This window comes from Hippopotamus amphibius, chromosome 1, assembly GCF_030028045.1.
Source record: "Hippopotamus amphibius kiboko isolate mHipAmp2 chromosome 1, mHipAmp2.hap2, whole genome shotgun sequence".
NCBI classification, from domain to species: Eukaryota; Metazoa; Chordata; class Mammalia; order Artiodactyla; family Hippopotamidae; genus Hippopotamus; species Hippopotamus amphibius.
This window is the reverse complement of record NC_080186.1, coordinates 92,679,424-92,695,479: the sequence shown is the minus strand read 5'-3', so window position 1 is coordinate 92,695,479 and position 16,056 is coordinate 92,679,424.

Below are 16,056 nucleotides of genomic sequence, written 5' to 3'. Positions count from 1 at the left end.
TCTAAAATACTACAGTTTCATAATGAGTCTTCATATCTGGCACTGTAAGTCCTCCAAGTTAGTTTTTTTTCAAACTTGATGGTTCTAGGTTGTAATGATTCTGCCTCATAAAGATTCTGTGTTATAACAGTCACCATATTTTTCTCTTCTCTGTATGTTTTTCTTCACTGAGTCTGTTATAAAAAGTTGTTTTGATGGCAGTAGGAATAAGAACATGGAGAATATTGAGCGTTGTTAATTGGTCTTTGCTAATCCCTCCTATGCATGTGTATACTATTATATGATAAAAGTATTTATTGAGAATAAGACATTTTTCAAAATGATGTTAGAAGTATAACAAGATCCCTTCATAATGTAATTTCATTCAGGCTCCTCTAAGCCCTCTAGCCTGGACCTTGGCCATTCATCCTTGTTTGACCAGCATTGCAGTTTTAGCAAGAGTCCTGCTAAGACAGTTTAGCTAGACACAATCCACACATGCATCACCCCCCCCCATATCTTATCTGATCAAATTTTTCAGGCATCCCATCCCTCAGGTGATATCTGATAACCATGGCCTAGAATCCTGTTTAAACAGAATCCTCACCCCTACCCTGATGATTCCTCTTGGTAATTTTCCACCCACTGACTCCCACCCTGCTCCTTGTCTATAAATCCTTTCTTGTCCATGTATTTGGAATTGAGCTAAGTTCTGAGGTTTCTTTTGCCCTATTACAACAATTCCTGAATAATAACCAGTTTTTACCCCAGTCCAGCTATGGTTTTTTTGAACAGTTGTGGTGTCATGACTTGGATAGAGTCAGATTCACCACTGGACCCCAGGACCTCTCACCGAGGACCGCAGATGCATACCTTTGAAGCCTTTGTCTTCACTACTGGCTGATTGATCAGGGATTCATTGGTGAGTCAGTCTCCTAAACCAGTGCTCTGAATGACAGTCCACTGAAGCACAGTAAAGACAGATTTTGATTCTTAAGATTCTGAGTATTCTCTGAAGATGGATTAGAAGCCCAGGCTTCCTAGTTTGAAAGATACTTACTGGGCTAGAGAGAAGTCTTGCTTCCTAGTTCTTTGTTTGGTGCAGGGATTCATTCCCTGTTTTCCGGGCTGGAATTTTTTTCGTGGTTCATTGTTTCAGGTTGGAATTCACTTTGTGACTCCCTCGGCTGAAAAATTCTTTTAATGTATTTGTCTCATGTGGGAATTCACTTGTCAGCTCCTGTTCTAGAAAATTTTTCTCAGCTCTTTGTGAGGCCTCTCTGTTCTCTATATTTGATCCTTCTTTTCCCGAGGAAACTTGTCAAGTAACTAAAAACTCCATTCTTGAAACCATGTGGACTTTATGCTCCGTGAACTCAGTCTTTTTCCTTTCTTGTTAGCATAACTTTGTGAATAATAATATGGACATTGAATGGTCTTGAAACAGGAGGGAAGGGGGCAGGGCACAACCGTTGAAAGAATGATATAGCCTGAGGAGGTGACATAAACTGATTAGAACCAAGTGAGTTCAAGATGGCGGACAAGTCAACTTCCACTAGACCTTGAGCTTCAGTATACACTCATTGTAACACATCAGCAAGCTAAATGACACACCCACAGGTGCCATGACAGTTCTAAGACCATAAGGATCAAAAAGTGGGCAGTGGCCTGATTCTTAGAAGTCTCTGCCCCTTCCCCAAAATAGCTGGAATACTCCTCCTACTCATTAGCCTATGAAATTACCCACCCCTATAAAAAGTGACAACCCCATACCCTGGTGCCTTTCTCACCTTCTGAGATGGTCCACATTCTGTCTGTGGAGTGTGTTTCTCTCTAGATAAATCAACTTCTTAACCTATCATTTTGTCTCTCACTGAATTCTTTCTGAGATGAGATATCAAGAACCAGAGCCTCAGTAAGTCCAGACATCAGGTGCATGATTCTAAATTAAAAGACCATAAGTTCAAGTCCCAATCAGGGTTTTGGCCAGGTTTAAGTCCGAGTACATGGGTTCAAGTCCCAATCTGAAGTGCATGGTTTCAGTCTCTTTGGTACTTAAGATCTCCCCAAACTGGCTCCCCTAAGAACTTTCCCTTCCCATCTTCTATTCCTCTTTCCTTTTATCACAGTCAGTCTTCCCTTCAGCTCCCTGAGTTCTCTGTTATATCCCCCTTCAAACCCTCAGTTCCTCCATCCCTTTATCAGACTTCTCCCTTTCCATTCCAGCCCCTCAGTTACCTGCCCCCATCATATCTCTCAAGAAACTCAGGAACCCCCAAAAGCAACTGTTTGAGACTGAATGAAACAAAAGGAAAAAGACTACTTAGAAACACACAGATATTTTATCCATTTATATGAGCTTTGGAAACATCCAGATGGCTGCTTGACATTCCCTTAGTCTCTTACATAAAACATAGTCCACAGCCTCCAAAAATTGTATATTAGGGCAAAAGAAAATCTTAAAAGTCACCTTCATAAATATTGGTAAAGAGCTGTAGCATTCACATTGAACATGTAATCTTAACTTGTTCCATCTGCTATAAACACAGTTCAGAAACAAACATAAAGTAGAGCAAAGATGAGAGTTTATTACTCTGTTTGTCTGACACATTGTGAAAATTTTATAAAAGCAGTAGGATCTATGTACCATCTCTATGTATGTTCATGCATGTATATGTATGTTATACTATATCTGATATTCTAGCTCTGGATGGCATTACCAAATTAATTTATAAAATCCTTTAAAGGAGTTCTATCTAAATTGACTTAGAGATAAATAAGCACTAATATTAATTAAATATTGCACAACTCCCCAAAATATGGAAACTAACCCAAATACTTTTCAAGTTCACATGACTTGGGTAAATCTTTGACAAATAAGATTAGTTTGATATTGTTAGTCTAATAAAAACAACTATGTCTTCTAAGCTATCAGCACTTAAATACAATATAAACAGGAGTTTTATAATTAAATTTTTAGGTTTTTTGTCTTTTTCATACTTGTCTAACATGCATGTTCTATAGAAATAATTAACAAGGAAATAACTTGAGATCATGACTAGCTTTGTTTAATGTTATCAAGTATGTGTGTTAAAACAGTTTCCAAATCTTTTTCAGTAACTTGAAACATTAGACCTATGCTAAATTAAACTAAGCTGAAATATGCCCTAAAAATTTGGATAATTTCTAAGTAAGAAAACTACTGAAACACTCATCAGCACCTGTTAAGCTTTACATACTTTGGGGTTTTTATTTTTATATGATATAGAGAAGCTAAATATACTTGGTTCAGTTCATAAATATATTCCTTTTGCCACTTTGAAAAGATGTACCATGAGGAAGCATAAACCTATAAAAATTGTGAAATACTATGTTTGTAAAATTTGCTATTCTGCTGGAAAATCCTAGTATGTGACAGACATTTCACAATTGTCTAGTTCCTATAGTTTTCTGTAAAGAAAAAAAAAGGGTACTCATGGTTTCTTCCAGAATGAGAAAGAGGAAAATGTAGGGGAAATAAAAAAAACAAAACCTAAATGAATGTAAAAAAAGGTTGTAGAAGTGTTATGGAAAAGGAATCTTAGAAAAGGAATCATCTTACATTATCAAAGCTGGCTAATTGGATGGGCTTATGTATAAGGTTGTTTGTTTCTTAATGAGCTCAGTAGTGTACTGATGCAAAACTACAGCTTGGTTTTCTCAATGTTAAAACAGCAAAGTTTTCTTGGATTATTTGCCTGCTATTAATAAAAGATGATAAAAGGATTTTCTCTACCTTTTAAGTAAACTGCCAAGGAATCCAAGATTTTATATCTTAGAAAAATTTCCTGTGATTGATGTTAAACTTTATTATGTTCTCCATTGTTTAAGAGAAACTAAATATTTTTTCATAGTGATCTGTGATCCTATTTAATTTTGACATTTTTGACAACTTTCCAAAGTCAAATTCTAAATTAACCCTTTTTGTTCTCAAGCTGACTTTGAGATCTCCCAAAGGGCTCCTGAAAAATTTCAGAGGATTTATTCTCTCACATTTTAAAAAAGAAATGTTAAGCTAATTCAGTTTATTTGATACACTGACTTCCATAAAAAGGCATTATCGCATAGAAAGAAATGCCTTAACCTCCCCCAGGTTATACTGGCATGGATAAATATTATTAACATAAGTATTTCATAAGTTGTATAAGTTTCATAGAAATTTGTCACTACCCTCACAGTCCATGATAGACTGGGTAGGATGTTATCAGTCATAATTGCAAGTATTGTTTTTAAATGTTTTGTGCCATAGAAATAACCAGATTTCCTTGTCAAATGAACTCTCCTATCTTTTAATATGGCCATGGCCATTTTTATTCATCACCCACAGATAGCTTCGGTCTTACTCTGATTCTCCTGTGAATGAATTTGCAATCAGCTAAGGCCAGAATGCTTTATCTTCAACGATAAGTGAGTGTCTCAGAAACCATCAAAAGGACTATAACAGCTGTCTGATGTACAGGCTTCTGAGAGAATTGTTTAAATAATCTTAAAAGCATACTGTTGGACTGAGTATGGATTTCCAGAACTCTAGTGAGTAAGCTGATGGATTCATAAAACTGCTAACCCAAGATCAGGCAGAACAAGAATAAATTACATGATACTGAATGGACTGGTAAAGGATGATTACAGTTTTCCTTTGAAATGTTGCTAGTTTTTAATGTTCTATCTTCTATATATAAGGCAGTCTTTTCCCTTTTCTCTTAAGCTGTCTGTAATTTATAACAAATTAGTAGATTATACTTTTGTAAACAAAAATGAAACATTTACCTTTCACCTTTCTGCTCCCTCCAGAATTTGAAAACTGTAATGAAGTATATTTATTTTCATTAAAATATAATTATTTGCGGAAGTTCAATAAGGATCTGTCCTCCTTGTAATAGGACATAATTGGAAATATCAGTTATATTACCAAGGTTTTCCTGAAATTATTCGTATTTGAGAGTAATGCAAAGAATCTGATATGACAAGATAGTTTTAAAGATCAAAGGTTGACTTTAAGGAACCAATGCTTACAAATCCCTTTTGGAAAAACTAGCCTGGTACCCAGCTTATTAGGATTCCTAGCCTTAGAGGTGAATAAGAAAGGTCAATTCCTGGCAGGCCTAGAAATGTTAAGCTATTTGGGGACCTCAAGAAGAGAGGAATTCACCCAAATCTGTAGGTAATGCAGAAGTCTGATGGCAAGTTCTTGGTGTGGTGCCCTAGGCTCAAGAGGCTTTTAAAAATCTAATCTGAGATTCTTTATGAAAAGTTCCAGCAAAGCAAACTTAAAAAGGCCTATTTGGTCAATTACCATTCTTGTTGTTTCACTTATGTAAAAAATTGGGTCAAACCTAATGAGGCCACACTTATTTTATAAACAAGAATCAAAAGAGGGGTGACTATGAAGACATATTTTTTATGATTCAATGGGAAACTATAGGACACCTGTGTACATTATTAGATTATAATCTTGTTCATTTTCTCTAGGGTACTTTCCTCCACTAGGTAAATTTTACTTTGTGCTTTTTATCTACCTGTGAACTGATCTGGCTCCTGTCTTATGCATTCTGCTAGTAATTAGCATTTCCAGTTTTTCTCTCAGCCCCCTCACATGGACCACATATGGGCAACCTTCATGCCTCCTGCTGTGGGACAATCTGAACGCTCACTGGAACACCCAGTGCCATCATCAGATACATTCAGCTGCACACCAGGATATCCACTGAATTGCCACTGCCATCCTCACTAACTCCACCATCTAAAGATGCTTCCAGCCCAGGGTCTAGAAATCTTCCCAACTGACTGCCCTCTAGGCTCAGAAACTGGGTGTCCAACTATTAATCTTTGTGTTTTTTAAATTTTCATGGAAACTCCCCTCACTAAATGCCTGACTTTTTGCACCTTTTAGCAAAAATCTCTACTACCAAGTTCCGGTAGATAGTTAAGCTGATCCTTAATGAATGAAAGACAACCGAATAAGAAACAGACATATCACTCAGGGAAAGAAGACTGCCTCTTCTCCTAGAACAAGAAGAGAAAGTGATAAGATGCCCTCCCTGACCTAACTTTAGGCAGTCTCCTCTAAATCCTCTAAGCCTGGACTCTGATATCCTTCCTGCTGGGCCTGTGTGGTGCAAATTTAGCAGATTTCAGGTTAGCCAGGATCCCCTTTAACAAGAATCCTGTTAGGCCTGTCTAACCAAAATCTCCCCTAGTCTTGATATTTTCTCTCTTAATTTTTTCATTCACTGATCCCCACCCTGCTTGGCTATATCTCCATTTGTCCATGCCATGTGTGGAATTGAGTTCTATACTGAGGTCCCTTTCTCTTATTGTGGTAGTTCCTGAGTAAAATCTGTTTTTTTTTTTCTTTTCTCTTTTTACCACTTTAACTACTGTTGAGTTCTCATTTTCTTTAACAGTTATCAGCCATATACACGTAAATCACTTTAGCAATAAAAAAAGATAATTAAAATGCCAAATTAATAATATAAAAGTAGTACTAATTAGTTGAATTTGAGCTAATTTATTTAGGTCTCGAAAGCTAAACATGATTTTATTCAATACAGATTGCGACATAAATATAAATGTAGAGGTAAAAGTGAAATGATACACTCAACTGAAACTTAAAAGACTGATCTAGCTGATATTGCAGCTTTTGTAAGGGATATAATCCTATTAGTGCTAATAAGAGTTAAGATTTATTGAGTGAACTGTTCTAAGTGCTTTGCAGGTATTATGTCTTTTAATCCTTACAAGCACCTTATACAGTAGGGACTATTATTATCCCTGTTTTAGATATGATTCTTGATATAGATTTAAAAATAAAACTCAAATCAAAATGGAAAATAAAACATTAAAATTCATAAGCCAAGTATCTTGTATAAGTCAGGATTGGAGAGAGGTCTGGAATGAGAGAGAAACCATGGTTTTAGAAGGTGTGTCCTAAATGCAGAAGTGATGTATTCTAATGCAGTTATAATTTCCACAATCAAATAATTCATTTCACAATATCTCATTATTAGCTTACCTAGCTTGCTGTAAGCCAGCTCACTTTTAAAAAAAGGTCTCCATTTGGTGTTTTTCATCTCGTTAATTCTTGCTTCATATAAACACATTTCCCTGTGACCCTGGAGGTGGTAACAGCTCCCCTGTTACCACCAGCAGGATATTGCAATATTCCCTATAGTTTTTATCCATCCTAAAAATAATTTTGTAAATAGTCCCTCCACAACCTGGAAGGGGGTCAGGATAATGATTAGGGGCTGGTAGAGGCCATTTCTTGAGCCTTAGAACTCTCTTCTACAGCGTGCCGGAAAAGTTCCAAATTTTTACCTCATTAACTGTAGGTCATATTGAGTCCAGGCCTTAATTAACCAGCAGAGTAAACTACATCTCTCCCAGTTGTTCAAGCCAATCCATTAAATCCAAAATCCTGGATAAGGTACACTCATAGAAGGGAATGCAACCAATTGAGCCTTATATTTCGTTCTACTTGCTCTATCACCCTTATAATATCCTCACTTATGCACCTCAGACTCCTGACAAAATAGATTTGTGAAATTCTATCTTTCCCATATAGGCTGTCTCCACCTATAGACCTTTCTCTCTCATGCTAGGCTATGCTGGGAAGAATATCATTAAAGGCTTGGAGCAATAAGATTGGTGATGGTATCAGATTCTGAGGAAAACAAGCTTCAACTTTTGGAGCAACTTCTCCAGAAGAAGTTACAGAAATGCTTCTGTGTAGAAATGAAACTGGCTCCTTCAAAAAGAGGAGGGTTGTCCACCTCCAGTGGCAAGGGAGGCTTGGGGGAATTTGTAAGTTTGATAATCTTGGCCTTATCTACGTCTGCCTAAATTTCCTCACCCCATGTTTTAGGGTCCTATTTCTTCCCTACCAGTGTTCTTATTTTAGCACAGGAGATTTGCAGTGTGGAGTGAGGGGCATTTAACTGGTAATCTAACTCTCTCTCTTACCCTCAGATTCAGTCTGACATTCCTGGCTATTATAGGAGATGAAGAACTCCTTTTAAATTTCCATGGAGGTTGCTAATTTTATATCCATGACTTTTAATTTCCCTTTTCCTTAGTTACACACTTTATCACCTTCCTAAGAAGACAGGTGACTCTTATAAACTTTATTAGCAATGTTTTTAACGTAACAACTAATTACCGTAGTCACATGCTCTCACAATACACTAACCTCAATTTGTATATATATCATGTTAGCAGTGTTGATCATTTGATTTCTCATTATATTGCATACCACAGATATCCTGTGTTGCATTCCCCCAGCTAGGCAGAAATCCCTGAGCAAATTTAAAATATTAACATCCTAATCCAAGAATTCTACTTGGAGAGTTTTCTGGGGCCACTTTCACTATCAATCACTCTATCAAATGAGTCCAATCATAATCCAGATGGTGCTCCCTAAAATTAGGATGATTTGAAGTTTGGATAAAATATGAACAGAGAATAGGGACATCACAGAGGATGGTGTAGCATATCAAGGTTACACAGAGCTACAAATATCCCTACACCCAAAGGATTTGGGACACCGAGCATTATCCAAGCCCTGGAAGAAGAGAGAACTATAGAGGGTTGCCCTGGTAAAAGCAGTGAACTTCATACAAGGGGCACTGAAAGCCTGATATGGCCTGAGTGGGTAGCAATGGAAATAATAAATACCCATGATCAGTCTACTTCCTCCCTCTTTTCTTCAGGTGGGTCTCCCCATTGGCTAAACCCAAAGAAAGAGAAGGAAAGGCAGCTCAGAGCATAGATCTAAGTGAAGAGGGTAGAAGTCAATCATGAGGGCAAATGTGTGACATCTAACAAATGATATATAGGATGATAGTTAAAGAAAATCCAGTCAGACAGTAGTTGCAGTAAAAACAGGTCAGAAACTATTATATATATATATATATATATATATATATAGTAGAGAAAAAGAGACCTTAGTGTAGAATGGGGCTCAATTCCAAATATAACTTGGACAAGTGAGGATGTATAGCCAAGGAGTAGGTGGGGGTTGGTGGATTACTAAGGGGAAGCCTCAAGGGCATCGGGGAATTCTGGCTACACTGACTTGACAAGGTTCTTGCTGAAGGCAGGCAAGGATGATGTGATATCACCTGAGGGATGAGGAATTAGATATCAAGGGTGATCTGATATCAAGTGACTTAAACTAGCTTAACAGGATCCTGGCTGAAACTTGGGCTATGCAGGTCTAGCAAGGACAGGGCTAGTCAAAAAGAGGATTTAGAGGAGGCTGACTGAAGTTTGGTCAAGGCCCGTCTTTTCCTGGTGTCTCTTTCTTTAATATACTATCTCTGATAGAAGTCTAACTGGTTTTTCAAGCTTTAGTAGATCCAAAACCAAAATCTGTTTTTCCTTGAATTCTCTCTAAATCAGTAAAAACAAAACAGAACAAAAAAATCATTGAATCATTTGCTCAAATGAAATTGGTGTTACCTTTAACTCTTAAACCTCTATCACATATCATATCAGCAACATATATTGATTATATCATCTGAATGAAATATTTGAATGGAAACAGGCTGACTCTAACCACTTACTGATTTCTGCACTACTTCACTGTAGTCAAAATCACCACTGAAATAACGTTTTCACTGTTCTCCCTGATCTCAATCTTAAATACTTATAGAATATTTTATAATCACTGTGATCCTGTAAAAATATGTCAAACGTGATTCCATGATCTCCATTCTTAAAATCCTCTAAAGATTTACATCACATGTGAAATAAAATCCAAAGTCCTTACTATGGCATATAAGGTCTTAAAAATCTAAAACCTATCCTCATTTCTATTTCTTTCATTTCACAAATTCTGCTTAGTCACACTGGCTTCCTTCTTTTCCATTGACCACTGCTAAGCTAATTCCTGCTTCTGGACCCCTGCCACTTGCTCTACCTGGAATTCTCTTTCCCCAGTTTTTCAGAGGCTCACTAAATTCATTCAAGTCTCTGCTGAAATATTACCTTTTCAGATATCCCATTCTTAATCAACATATACATATATATAATTGTATACATTACAATTTTATATGATTTCATATATGTGGGTAATATAGGAGAATATATAATCAATAGTTATGTATAATATAATATATATAATTTCAAACATTACAATTATAATGTATACATTATGCATATAATATATGTATATTTTAATCTAATGTATTTAATATATTTATATGATTATAATATATAATGTTAAAGAACTTATATTTTATTTAATACCATATATTAATATGTATAGTTTATACATCTAATAGCATGTATAATTTTATACATATGTAATTTTATATATGTAAGGAATATAGGAGAATATAGGTATATATATTCTTTTTTGATTGACGTATGTGTTGTTGATTTGCAATGTTGTGTTAATTTATGCTATACAGCAAAGTGATTCAGTTTTTTATATATATATATATACACATATATATATATATATATATATATATATATATATATACTCATTCTTTTTTTATATTCTTTTCCATTATGGTTTATCATAGGATACTGCTTATAGTTCTCAGTGCTATACATATATTCTTTTTTTTTTCTTTTTTTATAAAAAAGTTATTTTTAAAAAATTTTTATTGGAGTATAGTTGATTTACAATGTTGTGTTAGTTTCAGGTATACAGCAAAGTAATTTAGTTATACATACACATGTATCCACTCTTTTTTAGATTCTTTTCCCATATAGGCCATTACAGGGTATCGAGTAGAGTTCCCTGTACCATACAGTAGATCCTCATTAGGTATCTATTTTATATATAGCAGTGTGTATATGTCACTCCCAATCTTCTAATTTATCCCTCCCCCCACTTACACCCTGGTAACTGTAAGATTGTTTTCTACATCTGTAATTCTGTTTCTGTTTTGTAGATAAATTCATTTGTACCCTTTGTTTAGATTCCACATATAAGCCATATCATATGATATTTGTCTTTCTTTGTCTGACTCCACTCAGTATGACAATCTCTAGAATGATCCATGTTGCTGCAAATGGCATTATTTCATTTTTTATGACTGAGTAATATTTCATTGTATACTTGTGCTAAAACCCTTGAATCTCCTCCTGACACTCATATAACCTAAAACATTGTGTTCTCATCCCCAAATCTAATGGGTCCAAACTCTTTAAAATGGTATGTGATGTCTTTGGTAATCTAACTACTGCTTGAATCTGCACTCTTACACTCCTCTGAAATTGGTGAATCACACAAGAATAATCCAAAATACATTTGGATTACTAAATAATAATAGTTATTAAGATAGTATGATGTGACCAAGTGATCTGAATAGTAACTTTCAAACTTTTATTAAGATTTAAGTTATAAAAGATAGTTTTATAAAAATATCTTCATTAAACGTATAAATACAAAGCTCAGCAAATTTTAAAAATAATGTAAGTGAAGGAAGCTATACACTGTAATATTGATACCTTTACAAGAATTTGATAGATATATCTTAATTATATTCAAATTACTTTTCTTCTAATAATTCATTCCCATTTTTGAGTTGAAAGACATTTTTGGTTTTTCAAAGCACTAGGCTTTTTTCATTAGCTAAAGTTTACATTGAAACTGAGGTGGGGGTAGAACTCCTCTTGGCATTAAATTACGTCTATTCTTTTTCTTTAGCCAAATGTTTCATATAACTTTTTAAAGTGGTGTGAGACTATTACAGGGACACGTTTGCTTTATTCACTCAACTTTTCTGTGCTAGAGTTTATAATTTATTTGTTTTGACTTTATGTAGAAGAAAATAAACAAGAGAAGATATACAGGGCAAAATATAGCAATAATTATGCATAACTTTATTTAAAGAAGTACAGATTTTGACTTAACTTTATAGACTTTTCTTAAATATTTATACTCCCACCTACTGTGAACTTTAATTCTGCCTATAAATTCTATCACAAATTCTTTCACAAATTCTATCACAAAATTCCATAACTCAGACAAAATTTGTCTAAGATTTGGGAATATATCATTTCAAAACTGCTTCAGAAATGAAAACTCTTAGAAACTCTTCTATAAAGGGCTTGTAGTCCCTTAAAAAAGGGGGAAGAAAGATATAAACTCATATTTAATCAAGATTTTTTTGGCAAAAACTTAAATTGGTTTCATCATAGCTGCAAATATCTCTCTTACGTAGTGACTATTGGGGAAGATAATGGCATTTTTTTCTCATAGGGTTACATTTATTTCCAAATTTAGAAAATAGGTAGAATTATAATAATATCCCTGCCATTTAAATGAAGGTGATGTAGATGTTGAATTAAAGTTTCCTTTGAGGCAGCAATTGGAAACTAACAGATTAAAATAAAAAGTTAACTGGAAGCTCTGTGGTTTCATAGATGCCTATGTCTTCTTTCTATTGTTCTAATTTTAGAACAGCAAGTATCAAGTAAAACAGTTTTTGCCTGGGTGGTGGTGGTGACTCAGCCTTGACTAGTTAATGTGAAGTAGGCATTCAGCTCAGATGCTTTTTTTCATTACATTGTGAGCTAGCTAGTGCTCTGATTCACAATTTCTTTTTGTAAGGATGGAATAAAGGGGGTTGTACACACAGATCTCATCATCTCTAATTCCATCAGCATTCATAGTATTTGCTTCATTTCTTATTAATATGAAATCTGTGACCTCTATACTATCTACAAAGAAAATTAAATGTACACAGATATATTCATAAAGAGGCTGATATATGGAAAATATGTAATGACAGCTAATTAAAATAGAAAAGAACATTTTTATCCATATTCTTTTAGTAAGTTGAAAACAAGACTGTAGTCAAAAGATCTGTTAACTATGTAAACAACTTTTTACATAAACCTGTTATTACAATGTATTACTTCACTTCCTATTATTTTATTATACAGATGACACAGATAATATCTTTCTCAGAAAAAATATAGCATTTGTATATAATATATAGTATATATAGTATTTTTTTCTTTTATATCTGAAAGACATTTAAGAGAAAACTTGAAAGCTATAATTTCTGATGATTAGAGCATGTATAACAATATATGACAAATCTAGTCTATGACATAATATTCTCCAGGTTTTAGACTTTTAATTTATTTAAACTCATTGCATTTGCCAAAGAAAAGTTTTCCCAAATTATTAACAGATTACAATTTTGAGTCAATAATGTTGATAATCTGAGTCACACATTTTGTTTACTGGTTTTAAAGAAAACAAACTTTTCTAATTTATTAATCCAGTGTTTTTATGTTACAATATATAATAAAATAGTGTCTGGGGCTTCCTAGGTGGTGCAGTGGTTGAGAATCCACCTGCCAATGCAGGGGACACGGTTTCAATCCCTGCTTCAGGAAGATCCCACATGCCGCGGAGCAACTAAGCCCATGAGCCACAACTATTGAGCCCATGTGCTGCAACTACTGAAGCCCACGTGCCTAGAGCCCGTGCTCCGCAACAAGAGAAGCCACGGCAGTTAGGAGCCTGCGCACCACAACGAAGAGTAGCCTCCACTCACCGCAACTAAAAAGAAAGCCCGCTCACAGCAACAAAGACCCAACACAGCCAATAGAATAAATTAACTAATTAATTAATTAAAAAAAGTCAGAAATCTCTAATCTTCAAAAAAATAAATAAAATAAAATAGTGTCTGTTTAAACAGCAAGCCATCCTCCCCTCTAGTCTTCTTAAACTCCTTTATTTTAGCCAGTTCATTAGCTATGTTCATATCTAACAATTGTGTATGAAATAATAGAATAATATTTAAATGATATTCTGAGGCATAAACATATATCAGCAAGATTTTTGCTTTGAATTAAAAGTAATCAAACCACATTGATTATATTAATAATTGTAAAAAAAAATACCTTCTGTCACTAGGAAAGATTCATTTCAGTGTTTCTCAACCTTTAGTGGTTTCCCAAATAAAAAATTATTGCCAGAAATTATGTATATCTTGTGGGCCAGTGTATATGCTTTATAAATCATATCTCCTATAGCTTTTGTCTTCTGCATTATTTTAGGATGTACCATGCTTTTTTTATAAATAAGCAACTAAAATATGGGTATTTCTTCTCTGAATGTATGATTAGTTTCTTTCTAGCCAAAGGAGATTTCCCCCATGATCAAATTCAATCATTTTTCTGTTTCAGAATTCTGCCTGAAATATGCTTATTTTTATTTATGAAAAATGTGCCAGAAGATCTGCAAGTGCAATTTTGTAACACTTATATAAGCATAAATTTTTTCTAATTTAAAATTGAGCTTACAGCTAGAAATAGCAGAACAAATGGAAGAAATATCATTATGAATTTGTAAATACTGCGAATTCAATAACGTGGCTAAGAAAATGGATGACAATACTTAGACAATATTTTAATTTAATATCATACTGAATGGAGAAGATGTGTTTATTAAATAAAATATATATATATATGGAATATATCATTCTAAAGGTTTTTCCTTGGGCACACAAGAGTTTATATTATAAAACATTGGAAACTGAAGTTGGGTAAACTGCATATATTAACATGATCCTATCATTTTCATTTTTATTTTTCAATATGGTATGCCAGTTATTGATTTATTTTCTCTCAGCTATAAATTCACCCTTTTTGCCTGCTCTGTGAAAATGAATCTGACACCTCTAAATATTTCTCTGTTAACACATGACACTGAAGATCCGTCAGTAGAGGGAAGTAGGAGAGACACTGCAGAATAAAGATTTCATTTCCTGTTATTGCTGTGTTCATTTGCCACGCTCCTGCAAGTGTGCTGGGCTTTCTCTAGCATCAGTCTCCTATTGTGCTTTCAGCTTCTCCACAGCCTGGCTCCTGCTTTGCATGGAAGCCAGCAGCATCTAGCAACCAACAGCTTTCCCGTGACACCCTGGTGAGACACCTCCCCATGAATAGCTTTCACCAGCACCCTGAAGAGCAGATTTCTGTCAAGACCACCATAGTAATTTCTCTGCCCTTCAGGGAGCCACATGTCTGCCTTCTCCAAAAGATCTTGATCCAAGGCCTATATGTGTGTTTCATGAGAGGGTGCTATTTCTTGGGTGCTCTGTCTCAGTCCTAGAGGTAATACCTGTTCTTTCATCTGTTATGCCTATAGTCAGTGTACTTACTAAAGATTCTGCGGTAAATGTTAGCTTGTGCAGCTAGATGTGACTCTATCAGTTAACTTGATTGGTGAACTGAAACTTGGACTCAGAAGTAGATTACAGCTGATGAGATTGAATTGCCAGAGCAGCTTGGCATAATTTGGAGAAGGAAATGCAGAGGTTTGGGGGGGTAGGATAGTTGGACAGGATTCATCACATAATATTCAAATGTGGATGTGACATCTTCACTGGAACAAATCAACACAACCATTGTTTTGGTTTCCTTGTTCTGCTTTAACAAATTACCAAAAACTTAGCAACTAAAAACAATGTAAATGTGTCATCTCATAATTCTTGGGATCAGAAAGTCAAAATCAGTCTAAAGGCTAAAATCAGTGTGAAGGCTAAAATCAAGGTGTCTGCAGGCTATATTCTTTCTGGAAGCCCTAAGGGAGAATCTGTTTCTTTTCTTTTCCATCTTCTGGAGATCACCTATACTCCTTGGTTTGTGGCCCCTTTCTCCATCTTTAAAGCCACTGTATTGCATCTTTTTTCCCCAGTTAAACTGCTGCTTCTGTCATCACATCTTTTCTCTCTGTTTCTGAGCCTTCTTTCAACCTCTTATAAGGATGCTTGTGATTACATTGGGCCCACATGAATAATCCAGGATAATTTTCCTATCTCAAGATCCTTAACTTAAACACACTTACAGTGTTCCTTTTGCCATGTAAAGTAAGCTATTCATAGGTCCCAGGGTTGAGACTTGGGCATCTCTGAGGGACCAGTATTCAGCTTACCACAACATCTGACACTTGGCATGCAGATATTGACCTGACTAATCCTTTTTACTCTGTACCAATTTGCAAGGGTTACCAGAAGCAGTTTGCTTTTACCTAAAAGGGCCGGCAATATTGTTGTTGTTTCA